This window comes from Calonectris borealis, chromosome 9, assembly GCF_964195595.1.
Source record: "Calonectris borealis chromosome 9, bCalBor7.hap1.2, whole genome shotgun sequence".
Lineage (NCBI taxonomy): Eukaryota > Metazoa > Chordata > Aves > Procellariiformes > Procellariidae > Calonectris > Calonectris borealis.
In genome coordinates, this window is record NC_134320.1 from 16,073,224 (window position 1) to 16,093,788 (window position 20,565).

Sequence of the window (20,565 nt, forward strand, 5' to 3'; positions counted from 1 at the left end):
AGAGGTTTTACGGCCTTTGTTGCAACTCAAAAGGAAGTCAAATTTCAGAATGTTTAAATCCTGGTCATAATGGATTTCTGTCTTCTGTACTGCTCTGTGGATTTGTTTGATGTTTAAAAAACACAGAATTTAGCACAGAGGAGGACAAATTTTACCTTTTGTTTCCAATTTTTTTCTAAGACCCACCATTTCACTGGAGTCACGTTTCTGGAATTGCTTTCTCCACTGTAAGGTTACTTTCTCCCTCCTCTCAGCACTAATTCTGGGGCCTCCAGTGGCTCACCAATGGAGCAAATGGTCTTCTGGTGCTGGGCTGTGAACCCATTTTCCCACGATAAGAACATGCCACCTGGGTTAAGGGAATCACCATACATACACCATGGTGCTGAGGGCATATAGTGGCTCTCAGTGTGATAACTTGTAGAGTTTATACAATTTGGCAGAGATCCTAAATGCACATTGCTGGGAAGAAAGTGTGAAGATGTAGTGACCAGTCTTTCCTAAAAGAAAAAGAAATTGTTGGCTTAAAATTTTATTGTACTCTTTGGTTTGACCCTGTAGGCTGAATTCAGCCCCTGGATTTCGATAAATTTATCTAGTAAAAAGGATTTACCGTTTACCTGCTAATACTTTCCTTCTCCTTTAGTGCAAGGTTCTTCAGAGAAGACCTTGCCATGCGATAAACGGGTGCTGAATTTCATCTACAAGACAAATTGCGTGAGAAGCTTAACTGTCTAGGTCTTTGGGACGGTAGGAGACTGAGCAAAAAGTTGATACGAGAATGAAACACTCAACTTCACATTCTGAGTTCTTTGCTGAATTTTGTTCCTTCACGTCCAGTGAATTTTCAGGCTTGCTTTATCTTGGGGATGGAGCTATAAACCTTGGTACTTCCCCCCTCATTCATGGCTAGTGTAGAGCAAATAATTAATTATGCAGTCTTAAATCACTACTTGAAGCCATACCATCAGATCATCATTCCCTTTAAATGTCTCTGGCACAGGCTCACTATCTCTGATTTTCATGTCTCACCAGTTGCTATTTTTACGTGCTTTATATGGAAGAGGCTGCACCAAATAAAGCTATGTGTTGCAGTACGTGCTTGTGGACTTTAAAATGGCTCCCACTCTGTTGTGTGCCTTATAACCTGAATTCCCAGCTCAGCCTCTTCCTATGCCAGGAAATGTCTCCTACCTTTGAAACTCCTCTCGAGAGATGAAAGATTAGCTTTATGCTGTCAGGAGCTATCATTTCAGGCAATTAGAAATAGATCAGCTGACGCCTGGTGGCTTTGCATATATCTTGCTTTCCTGCAACTGCTTCATTTCGGGCTGGTTTTGAAGATTACATGCAGGGTAACTCTTCCTGATTACCCACATGCACTCTTTGTTTCTGGCTGCTATTTTCTAGCTGCTTTTCCACTGTCGGTGAAGTTTTTGGTAGCTAGTAATGCTGCTGTGAGGTAGCTTTATTTGTAGTGTAAGAGGGGTGGAAGTGGCAAATTTCTCCCTCCTAGTTAACCCAGTCTCTGAAGAAGGAAAGAGAGAAAATAGAAGTTGTTACTGCTGAAGGCAGAGGCAAATAAAAAAGCAGCTTTTATTGCCCTACAGATCTGTCCTCTACTAGGACTGGGAGGAAACATGCAGCAGGAGCTAGAGAATTGCATTAATAGAGTGAAACTCTTTGCATGCCCTTCAGCTACATCTTTCAATAGGAAGCGCCTGCCAGCCCTCTGCTGAGCACCGATCCCGACCCGCCTGTCTGGTCTTGTGCTCTCTCCTTATAGGTGCTGCTGCTTTCATCTGTTTCTAGGTTAAATATTGCCACCTGAAATATGCAGTTCCCAGAGGAGACACAGTCAATGTTAGTGAAAGGCTAGGATCTGTTTCTTTGCATTTTAGGTTGAATTTGGGTTATAAAATCAGTGTGGGAGAGTGAGGGTGAGGCTGAGCCGTGGCACTAGAAGGAGCACAGCCCTCTTTGGTGACCTCTGCATTGCCTTCAAAGCATCCTATCTATGCAAAATTACAAACTCCGGGGCTTGGTTATGCTGCCAACTCCATTTTGGCTTTCTCTTCTGTCTCTGAGCCTGTATTTTAACTGAAGTAGAGCTAGCAGGCAGTTAACCTGAGTGCTCTACCTTGGAGATGTGCTACCCTAGATAACAACATAGTTTCTACCAAACTGTTGTTTGAAAGAGGTCTCCTTGACAACTAAGTTTCTTGGCAGGGACCTGTTATCACTGGATGGAAGCTAAACAGAGAGCCTGGAAGGTAACCAAATGCCAGGAGCTGGCCTGTCTGCTATGTCAGACATCTTCAATGGCAAAGGCAGAGGAGGGTCTGCCCACATCCAGAAATAGCGAGGCAGTGAGGCTCTTGGCTCCCTGTGTGCACATAGATGGGGGGGAAGGAAAAATGAGTGGTCTCAAGGAGCATCATGTTCAAAACTTGGTTTTGTCACAGGCTCTGAGCCCCTGGAGGGGGCTGAAGGGTGGGAGACTCTGGGCTCTGGGGCTGAGCGACTGTGCCCCCGATGCATCAGCTGAGTGCTGAAAAAGGCCAGGACTTGGACAGATGGAGTAACGGAGGTTGGAGGCAGGGGAGCCTGGCCTTACGCCAGCCTGTGGAGTGGGGTGGGCAGATCACAGAGAGGAGCTGGAGGGGGGTCAGAGGAGGATAATCCTCAAGCAGCGATGACGGCTGCAGCTGTTGGTGTTAGAGCATGGCATTGCAGAGGTTTTCTGCTGCTGTGCTGTGGGTATCAGCAGAAGTCTGCCAGCCCCAACAGCTGGGTGAAGTGGGGTGCTGACGGGCTTCTCCCCTTCCTTTGGTCAGTGTCCCAGGGGATGTTCTGGGACATTCAGCTGAAGGTGGAAGAGCCTGGAGGTGTGCAGAGCTCTGGACAGAGCCTTGTCCGGCGTGGGGTGAGGTCTATGACAGTAGCTGGAAGGGCAGGCAGTGTGCTGCTGGAGCTGGCATGTGGATACACCCTGTGTTTTGCCTTAGAATAACTGCTGAGCTCAACTTGGATTTTTGTCCCCCTTTGCACCAAGTCACAGCACTCTGCCCTATCTGAATGCTTCTTCCCAGATGCCCCGGTGGGGCAAGTGGAGCACTCTGGTGGGAATGATCGACTCATGCTGAGCAGGGAAGCAAGCGAGGCGCCCAGCAGTAAAGCTGGTGAGCAAGTGAGGGCTCTCCAGGCCCCTGGAAGCCACTTGCCTACTGTCCCTGGCCGAGGCACCCAAATTGTGCTGCACTGCAGGACCTGGCAGGCAGGCAGAGGTCCCTGTAACAGAGCCTTTCGCTCCTGCTCTGTGTGGCATTCCTAACTCCTCCAGTACAAGTGTACGTTGTTGCTGTTTTGCTTCGAGTCTGCGAGAGTTTGGCTGGGTGGAAGATATGTGAAGGGTTATTAGAAAATCCAGCAGAGTTCCTGGTGTGAAAGTGGGCACCTAGAAGATCACAGCAAGACAGGGACCATTAGGTGCTGGGAAAAGATGCACTGCATCCCTGCCCTCCAGAGATGGGAGCTCTCTGCCCTGGGAAGAATCTACGCTGCCCTTGCCATCCCTAGGGCTGCAGGCAGATCCCTTTTTGGAGTGTTTTCCCAGGACATCACTGTCTCAGGGAACAATACATGGGATCCTTCTATCCCTTTCCTAGCAGTGCCATCTCTCCACCTCCCTATAGGAGGCCCAGTGGGTTTTACTTTGCCGTTGTTTTACCTGGTAAATTTGTAGAGAGAGCTGATGCCAGCGGTCCAAGGGGAACCTCAGTGGGAAGAGCAATGAGCTGGTTTGTCAAACTTGAGGCACTCAGAAGCTATAAGTTGGACTCTAAAAATAAAAACTCTTGGTGTATTTTTATTTCTGTTCTGTTTTCTTCAGCTTTTTAAGTGTTTCTGAGCCTCATCTCCTTCAGGGTATTTTCAGTTATTTGCAGCTGTGATAGATAGGAATTGCTCTTTTTTTTTCATAAATTTAGGCTGAGACTTTTGCCTTGTCTTAGGACTCCAGAAACTGGGGTCTTCAGCAAAACAACAGATGCAGAAGACAAGTAAGAATTGGCAATATGGCCAAATGCTGAGGGTCGAAAACTTATCAAGCACCTCCAGCAGATCTTTGCTTAGTGACAAGACCTGAACGCAATACAAACACTTGTCTATGGCTCAGGATTTAGAGGTTTTGGGAGGCACAGGTCTGTAGGTGTCTATTAGGTTGGTATGTGGAGGTGATGGATAAGAATGGATCTTTTTCTATGTCATAGCCAAAAATGGTTTGTAACAAACCGTAACAGTTATTACTGTCCAGCTGGCAGGGCTGTTGATAGCTACTGTCTCAAAAGTACAGTCAGGTCTCTAATTTTCCTCTCTCTATTCACTGGGAAATTCGAGATCTGGCTCAAACTCTGCAAGCAAGAGCTGTGTAAGACCAGCCCCAGCCCTGCTTTTTCTCATTCCGCAACTTGGGATGCGCTGGAGCAGGCAGATCAAATAGTTATGAAGGGTGTGAATAAGCCCTGGGAAAGAGCAAGCAGACGGCGTGTTTTATGTTTGCTTCCCTGTGTTTGTGTGAGTCACGGAGCTGGCGGTGGTCCTGTTTTCACCTCACAGAGAGCAGAATTAAGTGTGTAAGAGCCCCACGCTAATTTGCTGAAAATAGCTGAAAGCCAGGCTCTTAAGATGCTCACAAGAGATTGCAACTCCTTTATCTATTGATTCTTTTTCTCCCCCCTTCAACTTAACAGCTTTTAAAAGATAGTAAAACAGGGGAAGAGCGTGCATGCAGCCTGCAGTGTGCATCTGTCTGTCCCAGCCCTCACCTGGATGGCGCGTGTGTGGGTGCAAGTCTCTAGCGGTTGTGGCATGCCCCTGCCATTCTCCAGTGCAGGGGGCAAAATATCATTTGAGTGCCTTGCAGTGGTGCCAGCTCATAATTGCATTTTTTGTTTCTTTTTTTAATCAAGAGTGATGTTAAATTTTGTGGTCTCATTAAAGCTCCAGCTTCTGGAGCCAGCAGATGATGCTGTGAGAATCCCAGCTTTGTTTCTGAGCAGGGGAAGGAAGTCTAGAAAAGCAGTCTGGCAGCTTGTAGCCTGGGGGCAAAGGTAGCAATGAACCCTGTGTTCCTTCCATGTTTCCATGGGCCAAGTCCATACATGAGCTCCTGTTACAGGTTTTGAACACAAGGGTTGGCAGAGCAGCCTCTGATCTAGCTGGTGTGTTGGGAAAAGCAGGAAGAGTGCTTCGACTTGCAAGGGATACAGGGCTTGCGTGATGGCCACATATTCAGGTCAGCTCAGCTGAGCAGAGGGAGAAGTAAGTAAGAGAGGCTGCTGTCACGTAAGCCATTGGTATGGGGGATGCAGCTGTGGTTTGGGGGCTCACTAAACCAGGGCTGTTTACGTGCTGAGCATCTCAAGCAGGCGAGAGAGCCAGCCATTTCCCAGTATTCGTCCTTTATGCAAGCAAGCGATTGCTCTTTAGCCACACAGGCTCCCCTGAAGCCCAATTCCTGCATTTCCTCCCTGCCTTAAGCAGTCTTTGCTTCACTTATTTCCACATTTGTTTCTTCTGTTACATAAACTCTGGTCTCAGGCCTCTGAGCTGAAATACTCTGGGCTTTCAAAAGCATGACTCTGAACTGCAGAGTCTCTGGCTCCTCTCTGCTGTGTGCCCCGCTCATCTTACCCTTGGTAGAGCGAGCAACAAAGTCAGGGAGCTAGTGAGTGTTGCTGTTCAATGCTTAAAACCCATGTGCATCTTCTGAACTGCCACAATTTTGCTTTAAACCCAGACCACACTCTATTGGATTGAACAATTGTTCCTTGGGGAATCTGCAAGCTTTGTGGCCATGTGAGGGCTCTGTTTGCCACATTCATTTCTTCTGGTTCCCCTGCTATTTTGCGGATGTGTGCCTGTCCTCAGGACCTTTATCATCCCTGCTACCCTGACTTCCCCAAAGGAGAGGATTTCCTCCTGTGGTCTGTAAACTACCCCTCCACCCAGCCCCCTTGCAACAAGTGAACTTCCCCTCATGCTGTCTGACTGCTGGGGCTGGGCAAACATACCCTATATACCACCCCTTTCCTTTTAACTGGGATGGAATGGGAAAATGGGTATGGAGATTCATCCACCTCCCTGTTTTCCAGACTCCTGACCGAGGATGGGTTGCGGGGGAACAAGAACATGACAGGACATCCTGCATCCTGCCCTGGAGCATCAGGGAACCTATGCCATATGGAGTGCTGTCCAGGGGTTATGTTCTAGTACCTGGAAACCAGTGCTGGAGCTTGATATGGGCTCACTGGTGGGTTGCTTCTGGATATGTTTGTCTTGAGCCAGCAACAGAGGTATCCCAGCAGTATCTCCCATGAGAGCCTCTGAGCGGTGTTGCCAGGGTGGGAAGTGTTCTGGGGTACGTCTGCTAATAAGAAATATGTGTTTGTGTCATCCATTAGGGTTTCTGCTGGCTTACACCTAAGCTGTGGGTGTGACAATAGCTATTTAAATGCAGCTTCAGAAGTGTTTGTAGGAGATACCCAGCATCCCCTGAGAGCTGAGTGCTGTTGCTTGGCACAGTGCTGTAGTGCGTGCGGTGGCAGCGTTACTAACACATTGCTTGCGGTAGCTAGTTTGCTATTTCTGTAAACTCAAAGGATACTTGGTTTTGTTGCTTTGATACTCCCTCATCCCAGATGTGTTATGTATTGCCAGATGTTCATAACTGTCTGTATTAGAGCACACACATCTCCATTTATTCCCCTGAAACAGCTCCAAAATCCCAGATCTGCTCTTCAAATATATAGCATGGATATATGTGCATTCCTAGATGACCACCTTTGCATTTAAATTTGAATGCTGCTAGATTACTTTTGTTATATTTACTCTGTTCTGAGGTTGAAAATAAATAAGGGAAACTGATTAGTTAGGCGTTAATTTCACCTTCACCTTTAGTGCAAATCACCGGAGGGCTCTTAAACTGCTTCTTGAACATAGGAACTGCCCCTCTGCCTGTGTGCAGGTGTGTGCTTGCTGTGAGTTTGCTTGCTTTTCAGTGAAGAGGTAGAAAATCTGAATTTCAAACTAAATTTACCTGCAATGATTCATTCAGAGCACAGCTCTTTTCATAACTTATTAAAATGCATTAGTAATAAATTCTTAACAGCGCTTCTATAAACAGCAATTGTTCTGCTTTGAAGCCATGATGCACACTGCCTGCTCAGTTATGCTGCTGTGTAAAGTGGCATAAATACTCAAAGAGAAATGACACAAAAAAAGCCCTGTACAGATGGCTTGGACAAAATGCTGTCCTTTCCCTTCAGTCGTCACAAGCTGGAAATCTGGCATTAAATGGGATTTGTAGACAGGTTTGGTGTCTATCTTCTGGCTTATCCCCTCTTAAACTTGCATCTCGCTCCCACCCCGTATGTTGTATACTATCAGAGGACTTCTGAGATACACTAGATGAAAATTATGTACCAAATCTGATTTGATAGAAGATAGCCGGGTACTGGAGGTCTCTTTCCTCTCATAGCAATAATTGTGTCAGAGCTGGCTTCCTCTTCACTGTAAACCCTAGCAGGTGGCGGGGAAAGATGTTTGTGTGCCTGCATGTGGCTTCTTCGCTTGCCCATACTGCAGTGTGAAAACTCTATCGCCTTTTGTTTTGAACGGTTCTTTTTCTCTCTGCTCACAAATCCCATAGGCCTGCTGAGCTCTGCAGCCCAGACACACTGATACGTTTGTGCCATCTGCTGTCAGAGGAGATGATTGCACGTACCAGTTCTGCTGGAGTTTTTCACAACTTCTGTGGGGATCTCATAGACAGAAGGACAATGAACATGCCCATAGCAAGGGGGAATGTTTACTGTCTTCTTGTTAAAGTGGCTGGGTAACTGGCAGTAAGGTTTGAAATAAGATTTGAAGCTCAATATTATGATCTAAAGAACCAGCAGCAAAGTAGAATGTTCTGAGCTTGGGAAAGCAAAGAGATGTTTTAGTAGCATCATGATTTCATAAGCCATCTTTCTGGGAAGGGGTAAAATGGTGCTTCTTCCTCAAACCCAAAGTTCTGTGGAATATTTCTTGCTTAATTTCTGAGTACTCAGAATATAATTTGGGGCAGGGAGTTCTGGTTTAGCAACCGATTCTACTTTACAGGGTCCTGCTAGTGGTGCCTCTATCTATAGGCAGAGAATGCCAATGACACGTCGGAGCACAAGCAAATGTTGCCCTTTGGGAATCAGTATACTTTTGCCCTCCTCTGGGCTATGGTCTGTGGATAAGGGCTGGCTGATGTCTGAGCTTAGCTTGGAAGTGCCCCAAACCCCATCCAGCATGACACCTTCCATCCCTGGTGGGGAAGCAAATCTGAGAGGTCTTTTTGCCTGATGGCAACACTCCTCCTGGTGGGTTGTTTTGGGAGCCAGGGAGAGCAGAGCAGCACGTATTTGGGTAGAAGAGCTCGCTGGGGCCTCAGGTGCGGGCCCAGCCAGTCATACAAAGTGGGTCTACATGGGCACAAGTAGAACAACCCCAACCAGAAAGGCAGAGCAGCTCAGAATACGACTTGTGCTTTGTTGCTGATTGGCTTCAGCTACAAATCAGTGTTTCTCTGTCTCTGCTTCTGCCAGCCCCTTCCCCAAGTGCAGCCAGGAACAAATAAGCAGGATTGTGCTCAGATGTCTTCTGGGCATGAGCGGTACATCAGCTTTGTCTGACTTCAGGGACGAACATCCTTGTTAAAGGGCCAGCTCACACCCTCATATACCCGCTTCTACCTTGTGCAATTAATTCTATAGACTGTGTTAGCAGATTTAGGAGGTCTGTAATCTTCTTTGTTTGTCCATTAATCACAAGGCGGGGGGCCAGCTGTCAGTGGGAAACAGAGGACAGTGTTAGTTGTTGCTTTCTGTGTAGCAGGACTGTATTCAAACAATATCTATTCCTGTTGTGCCGGGAAGTGTTTTCATGCAAGGGATAGCAAGTCTGCTGCTTGCAAAGGGCCTGAGTGCTTCATGCCTGAACTGTTACTAGCATTTCAAGCCCTGTTCCTGGTAACAGAGAACTGCTCCAAAAATACAGCCCTCATCTGACTGCAGATGCTTTCAGGGCATCAGCTAGCTGTGAGCACTGCCAGCCCCTGCCTCAGAGCTCCACCAGCTCCTCCTTCCCACCAGCCAATTCACGCCTTACCCGGGAAGAAGGGCAGCTGCAATACCTGGATCTTGCAGGGCCACCTGGCTACGTGACTTCTTGCTGTTGATTCCTTAAGGTCACAGTGCATTTCACCTTTGGAGTCCTGTGCCAGAGTAACAGTGGCATTTTACTGCGTGCCTTCACGCAAGGTGGCCCAGGTTTTACTCTGCTGTAGCAATGGTTGTTTTTCCCTTTCTTTTTTACTCTAATTGTTCCAGCTCCTGAGCTTCCTGGCCGCTGCAGGGGTAAGAGATCCTTGACAGCTGCCAGGGCCATGGGCTTGGCGCTTGATGGAGATCGAATCCGCACAGTGCTTCCTGCTACGCTCTTTAACAGGTGACGGTGCTCAGCTGCACATAAAGGACTATAAAATCTGAGAATTTAGGGACTGACGGTCCCTCTTAGAAACTTCTGCTGGCTTTTCTGCGCTGTCAAATATGACCTCTGCAAGATGAAGCTAGGTCAGGAGGATAGGAGCAATGGGACGTGGGCAGGCAGGTTTGGAGGGCTTAGGTTTTCCTCCGTCTGTCTCCCATGGAAAGGGAGGAGGAGTGCCCTTGAAATTTCTGCCAAGTGTTCCCAGTCATTTCAGGGGAGCTTCCTCTGTTTTCTGCTAGCAGAAAGTCTGGCCTATAACTTCTTCCCCTGGCGATGTGGACGAAGGGGTATTCTGCATGAATGTCAAAGCCAACCAGCACTTTTCATACAGCTGGTGCTGTACGTGGGGCCTTAACAAATATATTTCATACAGGTGACTTGATCTGGCTCCACATGGCTTTGGCAATGTTCTCAGTGGTGGGTGGGAATTTGGTTAGTACTGCAGGAAAGCTTGCTCTTAGCTTCGTGATCTCAGACACAGTTGTATTGTTTAAGCCTTTTTGATGTCAGTACTTTCTAACCAAGGATCTGCATTCCCTGCCTCATCTTGCTAGTCCAATCCATGCTCATCTACAAGGACAGAGAAAAACGATACTATGGTTCTGGCATTGGGTGTCTCAGCTGTATTCGGTCTATCTGTCTTGGCTTCCCCCAAGGAAGCCAAGTTTGGATATAGGATCTGTCAAAGGGGCCAGGCCAGGGCTGAATGGATGGAGTCCAATGAATTCTGGGGGCTGGAGAGAGGATTCGCTTCATGTCTTCTTCTCCACCAGATGCCTCAGGAAGGCTTCTGAAGACACATGCTTTCCTTCTGCACACAGAGAATGGATTTCCCCTTTGTCCAGCACTCTTTTGGGTCTTGGCTGGTTTCTTCATTCACCCTTTTTCTAACTTGTCCATGGTATAAAGCTAAATAGATTTAGTGATTGGTAGATGAAGAGAAAGAAAGTGATCGAAGGGGATGCCATTGATCATGTCATTGACCCCAGGAGCCAAGTTTGATGGATTTTAAGGGAAAATCAAGAACATTAGATTGAATTATAGCTGTGGTTATCCATCAACCATCTGATGGCTGTTTGTTGCCATGCGTACTCCACATGTAAGTTTTAGCTTTGCTGGATGATTTAGTGGAGAATTTTTGAGTCAAGGACAAACCTTCTCCTGCTCTGCAGTGACGTAGAGCTGTTATTACAGAATAGGCAGCCACTGAGGCTGGGCAGTGTTGGTTCAGGCCCAGTTCATAAGGAATAGTGCTGTGATTTGCTCTGGCTGTGATTTGTCTTTGTAGAAATAAAGCCTGCTACAGGAACAGAAAACAAGCTGGTGGTTAAGCAGCTGGGGAGAGAATTTCCAGCATGTTGGATAACTGTAAGCAGGCAGCTTGACAAACAACTCAAAGTGCATTTACAATGGAGGCTCTTGTGTTATTTACAGGATGCGAGGGTGTGGTGGCATTCCTCTGGGCATAGCCCTCTGGCTGGCACCTGAACATAAAGTGGTGTAGCGACTTAGCCCTTTCAGGACAGGCAAACAGATACTAGTAAGAACAGAAAACCATCCCAGAGGAGCCCAAAGTGCTTTTGCGACCTTGGAGTCAAGTTCTGCCCAACATGTACACGTGCCCCTCTGGCTGACTTGGAGCGAGAGGAGAATGTGTTCCCAGGTCTGGAAGGGAATGGCTTTGCTCAACACTGGAGAGCTGCCACGTGTCTTCTGCAAGATGCACCTGGTGCTGACTGGTCAGATTGGGATGAGAGCTTGAGGGAGGCTGGGGACTTTTTCTCCTGTGCAGCCTCCAAAACCTTCCCCTGTCCTATTTCCACTGTTCTTTTCCAGTGTGATCAACGCCCTTTGTAAAGTGTGGGATTGGTGTTGGCTTCTTCAGGGAGAATGTCCTGAAGGTGAAATTAAATTTTGGGGAGGAGGACTCCATTACATTGAGCAAACCAGCAGTGGAGTGGGGCTAATTTAGCAAGCAGAGCTGCTGAGGTATTTCCAAGAGGACTGTGAAGACATCCACACAGAAATCACCTTTTCATGCAACATGCAGTGTTGACCACCTCATTTCACCTAGGGTGTGGCAATACTAGGGCCCACACAAGTGCTGAGAAGGACAATCGGGTATACAAAGTTTAAATAAGTTGTTCTTTTCAATGTGGAAGAAAGATGACTGACTAAGCCATGTAAAATCCTGATGATCTGTGGAAGATGCCGTGGTTAGGTGAGTTTCTTCATTTCCTAGCAAGGCAGCAAAAGGAAATACCTTTTGACACGACATGTACTTTGTGAAACATGGTGCTGCAGGACACTGACTATACCAAAAGTATAAATTGTTTAGAAAGCAATGAGAGACATTCCCAGCAGATAAGTCAATCGGTGCTGTTAGAGACAAAGCTGCAAATACTGCCTCCAGTTTGGGAAATCCCAAAGCCGGAGTCTGCTTGGAGGTTACAGAGGGAAAGTTATTATGCTGTACTTTCCTGGCTCTTATACTCTTCCCCTGAAAGCAGTCAGCAGCAGTTGCCTGCGACAGATGCTGGGATAGATGGACGTGTTATGTACCTCACTGAGGTTGTTGTGCTCTTGTAAAGAGCACAGTAACAGTGACGGGACTAGGAAAACAAGGGCAGAACAGCCTCTCCTGCAAGGAGCAGCATGTTTGCACTCAAGAAGCTCGACCAGATTTGCGCCCACTGTTGTTACCTTGTAAGCAGATCCAAGAGAGGAGTGCTGCTGAGTCTCCCTCAATGTAACATCTTGCTGAGTACTTAGCAGTGCTCTGTAAAGGTGTGAGCAGAAATGGCCCATCTAGACCCCGTGTAGCCCTTGCCAAATGTGTGCTCTCAGTCCCAGAGGGTGGAACTGATAAAGCAATCTGTCCCCTGGCAGATTTTATCTCTGGGATTGCAGTTCCAGGATAAATGGCATCTTCTGCCATTTCCAAAGGGAATTTTATGTGTTATGCACACTTAAAAATATGGACACTGTATGGACTCATTGTACAGTGTTAAGCAGGGTGTAGCAGCAAGCTGTTCTTATAAGCACACTTTCTGCCCCTTCTTCCTTCTGTTCTGCTTGTCAGCTGCTCTCAGACCTCATCACACATATTGTTCAGACCCTAAAGCACCTCCTTGACTTGCACTTCATATTCTTTCTAGGCTTCAGCTTTCAGACACTCTTATCTTAGTTTGGCTAACATGACTCTGGAGTAAGTCCATTGGATAAGCAGACTGGCAGGCTGGAAACCCGACATCAGTTTGGAGGGTGACTCTTAAACTCTTCACTATCCAAAGCAGAGTTGCACAGTGATGTAGGGCCTCCCTCGGAAGGTGCCGGTTCCAGCTCTGGAAGCAGTCTAGCCCTGATGTTGTGGTCTCTGAGACATGAGTATTTTAGCCAAGCAGGTCACCGCAGTAACACCACTGCTGGTTTTGGTGCCAGGGTGGGTTTGGGTGTTTGTGACAGCACTGCCTTTTGCTGTACAGGCACACCCTTTGAATCTGGTCTTTTTCTTTCTTTTTTTTTCTTTTTTTCCCCTTGCACCATGAAATACCCTTCTGCATTGGCATACAGGATTTCAGTAGCTGGGTGCCTTCCACCAGGGCACATGGGAACTGAGAAAAACTGGGACACTACTTTTAAGATTGTTTTTAAAGAAGACTTTGGAGAAAGAAGCTGATTTCTTTTATGAGGGGGTGCTGGGTCCCTGCAGTGTGTTCTGTCACCGTATCACAAGATTTCTAAAAGGAGCAGAGTCAGTAGGACACTGGTGTATCAGTCTGCAAAAAGCAGCTTCCTTCGCTCACCTCCCATATTTGACTAAACTGGTATCACACAGTTCAGTCTCCCCACTCCCCTCCCACCCCCTGCCTGCTTCCGCCAAGTCCTCTCAAAATGTGCTTTGTAATTAAAGACTCTCCTAAAGAGCTGACTCTTTCAGTTCTTCTGCGTAACAAAAACTTGTGCTGCTCATAAATAGATTTGCAATTACCAAGGGAAACAGAAGAATCAGTGCAACCCAGCTGCATCAGAGCCAGCTTCCCATCCTGTCTTAAAGCAGCCCCTGAAATTCAACACACGTCACTTGGGCATAGCTGGGAGACCTCTGCGGACATCTTTCCTTTGAACAACATTCCTCTTCTACAGGATCTGCGGTTTGCAGCAGAATTGTCAAGGAACCGCAGAGTACCTGTCTAGTGTCTTTACGAAAAATGACAAAAGCTTTTTGTTTTTTGACTAGCCTGGGGTTTAATGTATTTCTTTTAGCAGTCAAGGGTAAGAATTGCCTGGCCAAAGCAGAGGATCCTGAGATTTAGGATGAGCTTACAAATTGGTTCTCTGCTAACAACATCTGTGTGTGGTTAGTGCCATCTGAGCAATTCCAAGCACTTTCTGAGCATCCAGGAGGCCAAACTTCCTTAGCTTTTGGGGCTTACGGGAGGGTAATGATTTTATACAGAAGAAAAAAAGGCATGCCCAAGGTTATGCATCAAACTGGGTAGAACTGGGAGGATAACTCAAGAGCCCTGACTATGCTGCATCCTGTGGAAGGATTAAGCAGTAGAAAGGAGGGAGGCACTGATATATGTGGGTGATCCCTAGCCTTCCCTGTAGAAGAGATCACCTGTACAGGGAAGATCCCTTCTATATGTTTTCTCCCTAGGCTGCCAGGGGGCATGAGGGGGGCATACACCCAACATAGTGTTTTTGGGCCGCCTGGTGAGATGAATGGGCCCTACCCCTGCCTTCGACAGCAGGTATGTCAGCTCCCTGCAAACCTGGGTGGGCTCAGCCTGTCTTAGATTCTGAGCTCAGGCTCTGCATCCCTGCAAAGTGCGGTTAGTTTCCCAGTGACACATTTCTGCATATCCCAGAAAACATGCCTGGAGCTGGGGCATGCAGTGCCACAGGGCAAGCTTCCCTACAAGGGCTCTGTGCTGCTTCTTGCTGGAAGTGCTGAACCAATGAGGGCAAATCAGAGCCAAAAGCAATTCCCAGTATTTCTGGTTTCCTCAGAGATGTGATTGCTTCCTGGAACCCCTCTGGAGAGCTTCTCTGCATGGAAGTTCACTTGCCCCAGGGCCTCGGATGGGTCTATGGAGAAATTTAAACATACAGCTGTATTGATGTCAGTGGGGACTTTTTGATTTCTTTTATGAGGGGTATGTACCTATGTTTCTTCCCAGGTGCTGGGGGTGCAATAGCAGCAGAATGATGCTCACTTTCTTTCAATATGATTACTAAAAAATGTTGCTTAAGACAATAGTCAGGTCTGTGCAAGACTGGCTGCAAGTAACAGGAGACTTCTGCTAGAACACAAGCTAATGGTTTGGAGAGGGCACTCTTTAAATGCAAGGTCAGCCGATGATCGGTGCCAGAACACCACATCATTGCTATTGATTGAGGAAATGAACATCTGAACCTCTTGTTTTGTGGAGATTAAGTTACCTGCAAAGTAAGAAGGAACAGGGGGAAGAAGATAGCAATGAGAATGCCAGCTCAGGTGTTGGATTTCTCTAGAGAAAATCTCAATTTTAATTCTGTAGGCTTTCCCCTGGTGTATAAGGGAGAGAGAGGAGCTGGGAGAAGGACACTTCTAATTTTGTCCAGTTCTCCTTTCCCTCCCTTCTGGCCATGTGCATGTGTTGAAGTGTGTAAAGCATCCGAGTGTCCCAGTTCTTCTGATCACGCACAGACAGCACTCTGTCCCTCGGCTGAACCCACGGTGCTTTGGGTCTTTGAGCAGGGTTGGAGAGGGTACTCTGGCATTTTCTGAACTCCTGTGTAGGGCTGAAGGGCAGGTACCAGGCATGTTTATTCTGTGCTGCAGCTATTTTTAACAGCTGATGTTACACAGACTTGTGCTGCTTCTCCAATCAGATTAGATGGCAAAGTCAAGAGGTGAGCAGAGAAGCTCAGTGATGAGGAGCAGCGGCTAACACCACTTTTACTTGCTGAATTGCAGTGCACAGCTGCCTGCCAGCCCCTTGCCATTAATCACTTCCTTCTGGAGAGAAAGGGCAAGCTCCTGGCTCTATACCCCACAGATAAGCTTGTGTGCATCATTTACACGCGGCTGGGAATCATCATGCCCCTAAAGGTCTTCAGCAGCCTGACCATGGTATCTTTATCGTTTAGTAACTTCTTGCTTCCCTCCTGTGCTGGTGGTGTATAGCATACATTTGTGATCTTAAGAAGTTGAAGATGGTCTGTGAGGGACCACATTAGCCTTCTGAGCCAGCTTGCAAACCCTTTCTGGCACAGAAAGTCTGCAAGAACAGGAGTGTCACAGTAACTCATGGTCCCAGCAACTTACAGGGAGTCTTGCAGGCTGTGCAGGAGGAGTGGGTGATGCAGGGGTCAAGGAAGAAAATCAAGGCTCTGCACTGTGTGGACTGTCTCCTCCCAGGTGGGCTGGTGTGGAATGTGAGCAAGGCGTTTGCTACTGCAGACGCTGGGGTCTAAGTTGGAGAACAGGAGCAGTGCAAAGCTAGTGCCAGGTCTGGCTTGGCTCCCAGAAGAACTCCCGTGATATGCTTCTGCGTGCAAGGTTCTGCAAATCCTCCTTTGTGGAGCCTTTCTGAGCACCCCACTGCTCTTTTGACCTCTCTCTAGTCCCCATGCAGCAGAAGTGTCCCTTAATTCAGTGACTGCCCTGAACATCACCACATTCTCTTTGATGAGACCAGGTTAGACTAACAGAATGGCATTTTTCTTTGCTCACATTTTCTTTTGGTGGCAGTGGTTGCGTATCTAGGGCATCAGGAAGGAAGGCTTCAAGAAGGAACCCCAAATTAGGAAATGCATATGTTAGAAATAAGTTTTTGTGTAATTTTTTCTTGTGGTCAGTTTCTTCAAAGACAAGTCTGTAGGTTCCTCCTTAGTTACACAAAGCTGGTCATGAAATAGCAGCAGATCCCAGCACGCAATGCAATGGTCATGAAATCAGTTCACCTGAAATTCTGTAATGGATGGAGAGCATCTTTGCATTGCTTTTTTTTGGATGGGAAGAATAGTCTCTGTGTCATTTGCATCAGAGTCTCAGTTCATTCAAGGATGTATCCCAAATGTAGGTGTTATGTAAAAGTAAAATCTCTTTTCTCTGTCTTTATTCTCCTTGTATGACAGTGCTTGGAATAGAAATAAATCCTATTTTCCTGCCACTGAAGGAACAACGATGGAATGAAATTCTGTCAGTAGAACTCATTTGCTCACCTGTGTTACTCTGAACTGACTGTTTAGTAAACTAACCAGCAAGCTTGGCCTACGGGTGCTGCTGCTAATTCTCATATTCCCTGCTTTTCTCATGCTTGTAAACATACTTACCTGTTACGATGTCAAGTTTTATAGCTTGGGAAGGTCTTAAACTAGCTACACAGCTAAGAAAACAGAACTTCTTTAAGGTGCTTTAGGCAGAAGTGGTAACTGAACACCAATCTCTTACTTGCCAAAATACCAGCTTTGCCAAACAACCTTTTCAAAAGAACATGTCACACAAGATATGACAGCAAATTATGTGTTTTGCCTGGCAGCAGCAAGAGACTTCTTAAACATCAGTGAACCTACTCTGATGCCATGAGAGCTGGTCCTTCAGCTAAAATAAATTTGTGTTTGACCTTACAAGTTCTGGGTTCGGTGTTTACAGACAACTCCACAGGGCTTCTACAAATTTCCCAAGGTTATCTGTAACCCCTATTCCCTCCTCCTCCCAGATGGTCCTGGTACTGAGATGGAAAGAAGAGAACTCAAACGGCCTACTGGTGCTATTATCTTAAGTACTTGGGTCAAGTACCAATCTTGGTACTTTTCTTCTTTGTGTTTGCACTTAGATGCTTGCTGAGCTGGAGTGCCTGCTTCTGTTGAACATGCACGTGGTTCTCTCAGCTTGTGTTTGGGCTGTTGAAACTTGGGATGAAAGCTTTGTGCCAGGGTATTGTATGCCATACAATGTTGGCATACACTACTGAGAATCCTGAGAATCCTGAGAAGTTAGCATACACTACTGAGAATCCATACACTACTGAAGGAATCCCTTCACATTTCAACCAGATTTATGATTAAGGGGGCAGTTTGAACACATTGCAAACCCCTAAATCCTTAGTGAATCCTGAATTTGGCCATCTCAACTATTTATAGAACACTCTATGCCTATTCTAAATATATTTTCCTCAAGGGGACCTCATCTCAACCCCCTGCTCCACAGCTTAAATTGGATCAGCAATGCTGCTATGATCTGTTAGCAAAAATTCCTTCTCTAGCTCTGTGACAGAGCTGCAGATGTTGCTGGTCCAGGCCTTGAAGGAGAAATACTGTACCAGGCAGAGCTCAGGGGTTTGGATTTAAACTCTGCAGCCAGCCAGGTAGAGAGATATTGATGATATATTGGATCATTTCCTGTAGCCATTGCCTGATTATTTTTTTACATTCCTCCTCTGCTGGTAGGTCTAGAGTTCTGGAGGGGGAAAAAACAAGTGACTTACTGGCAGTGTATGGCACCTTTCCCTTTCAGGAGTCTTCAGCCTTGCAAACTAGGCTTAATGGTGAGCACTCAAAACATTTTCTTTCTGGAGGAAGTGTTAAGAGTGTTCTGTGGGCAGAAAGCATTTCCTATTGCAAGGATGCTTGAAACGGGTGTTCTCTTTTTCTTTCTCTGCTATAGGGAAGAGAAGTGTCTCTTCTGAGGGAGTACCTACATGACAGTGCTTGGAGAGCTGTGCCTTTGACTCTACGGGATGGTTCTTCCTGAAATGTTTTCCACGCAGAAGCCTCCTCTTTGCTAGCTGGCGTTTTGTAACCACTCTGGCAGAAGAGCAGGCTGTGCAGGCTTTGTCCAGTGCAAGCTTTACTTTGTGTTAGTGAAGGCAGGAGTGCTGTAAGGTGGTGTAGAACTAACATTGCAGGAGTGGCTTCTGCTCTCATCTGGCTTTGGAGGTTGATCATGCATGGTCACTGTTATTTTCCAGGCAGATGAGCATGGGGCATTTAGAAAGCAGGGCTTGAGTCCCACTTGCTGTTGATTGAATGGGATCAGACTGTCAACTCTATTGCTCCCACATAGGGACAGAGGATCTCTTCAGGCCAAGGAGGGCAACTCACCCCACAGTAGATTCTGTAGTGGAGAATCTCTACCTTGTAGAAAAATCATATGATTTTCTTTTTCAGCCAAAGGCTCTAGCTGTACCATAGGATAGAAGTTTGGGTGCAAAGGGCACACTGCAGAACTTCACAGGACATTTTTCATCCTTCAGGTTTAAAAATATTTAGAAAAATACATCCTTTATTGAATTCTATTGGTTTGAACATTTTCTTCTGTAGGATAGTTACATTCTAGCCTCTCTCAGGAACATGGCAGATGCTGCAGATCACATGAGCTGAAAATTTTGGGTCAATGTAGAGCCAGGATGGGCCATCAGGACCCTACATATCCTGAATAGCTGTGCTGCCCCACAGTGGGGGTTGGTACTGACTTGTAGGCTTGGAAAAAGGCAACTGCTCCCTGTCCCTATGATGTGATTGACCCAGACTCTACTCCATGGGTCTTGGACTCAACTTACAACTGGGTGTAAAGCACCAAGGCTGCTTGCACTGGTTCAAGGACAGGATTTGGAAGCAGTGTGCCAGTACTGTCTCCAGAAGTCATGTCAATTTAGGTACCCATTAGAAATCCCCTTCTTCTGGGTGCAACAAAGGAGTGACTGCCACTTACTTGGTCTCAGAGATAGAGAAGCCTGTGCAAGGCTTTGCTACTCCATAGATCAGGTTAACGTAGCTCACTGTGTATCTAAGCCTCAGAAAATGTCTTTGAAGTTGACAGAAGCTTTTCTCACCCTTTGAGGATGAATGGGGCAGTGTGCGGCAAGATCGCAGAATGGGATTAGCTCAGGACTTAGCAGGAAGAGTTTCTTAGCACTCCTCCAGAGCTATTTCCTTCTCTTGCAGCCTCTGGAGCTGCATGAAATGGAAAGGGTTATGTTCTTGCCTGCCTGGCAGGAAAATCATCCCAGCTCAGTGCAGCAAAATGGACTGGGTCCAGTGCTCTTGGAAGCAATAAAACAGGTGAAGTGTATTTAACAAGGAATTTCACGTGGGGGATTGCACACTTACCCTGAGTATTGCCCCAAGACGCATTCCCCTTCATACATAGGCCTCTTTCTACAGTCTCCTTGGCTCTTCCAAGGAATCAGTGTCAGCATAGCTTTAGATTTTGCTCCGGTCACGGCTTACCTGTGTGCATGCAGATAGCATTTCCTTGCCCCTGTCCTAGCATGCAAGAAAGGACAGGTGAGTCTCTCCGACAGCACTGCAGTGCCACGCAGGCTACTGCAGCACTCGGCGCCTTGGGGTGCCGCAGCTGCTGCACGCTGCTAGGGTGACCCGCTCAGTTCAGGCAGTATCCCACGGGGATGCGTTAACTCAGGAAAGGCTCTGCAGTACCTGGGGCTATGCCAGAATGGGTGCTTGGACTCTGGTGCTCATCATTTCTGTTAGCATTTCAGTAAAGAAACACTCCTAATATATCTGTCTGTGGTTTCTGGTCTGACAGCGTGATTGGCAGCTCTCTGGCTCACCTCGTCATGCCTCTGGCTGGTTATTCCCTCTGATGTCTCTCTAAGACTGGCTTCCTCGTAATGGAAGGTCTCCATTTGGCCAGTCTTGATATAAACAAACTATAGTGCCTTTCGAAAGGTAGAGTAAGTAACGCATGCCAACAAAAACTATTGCGTTTGTGCTTGTAAGAAATAATGATGTATCTGTTTTGCAGTGCTTATAAGAGATTCAGCTTCTCCATTCAGAGTCACTGGCCTTAGTTCCGTCGTGGCCTGGGTGTGTTGTCTGAACTGAGGCTGGGAAGGAATCAAGAGCATTTAACCACAAGACGAACACCAGGAGTGAAACAGCCCAGATAGCAGAAGCAGACTACAGAGCAGTTGAAGTGCAGAGCTCAATTTTAAGCCTAATTTGAACATTGAATGAGGTGCTAAT

General features: G+C 46.8%; 1 protein-coding gene across 1 annotated transcript in view; it reads left to right on the plus strand.

Moving 5' to 3' along the window:
- MB21D2 (Mab-21 domain containing 2) overlaps nt 1-20,565 on the plus strand; it is a 58,846-nt gene that overhangs the window by 35,375 nt on the left and 2,906 nt on the right. The window lies entirely within an intron of this gene.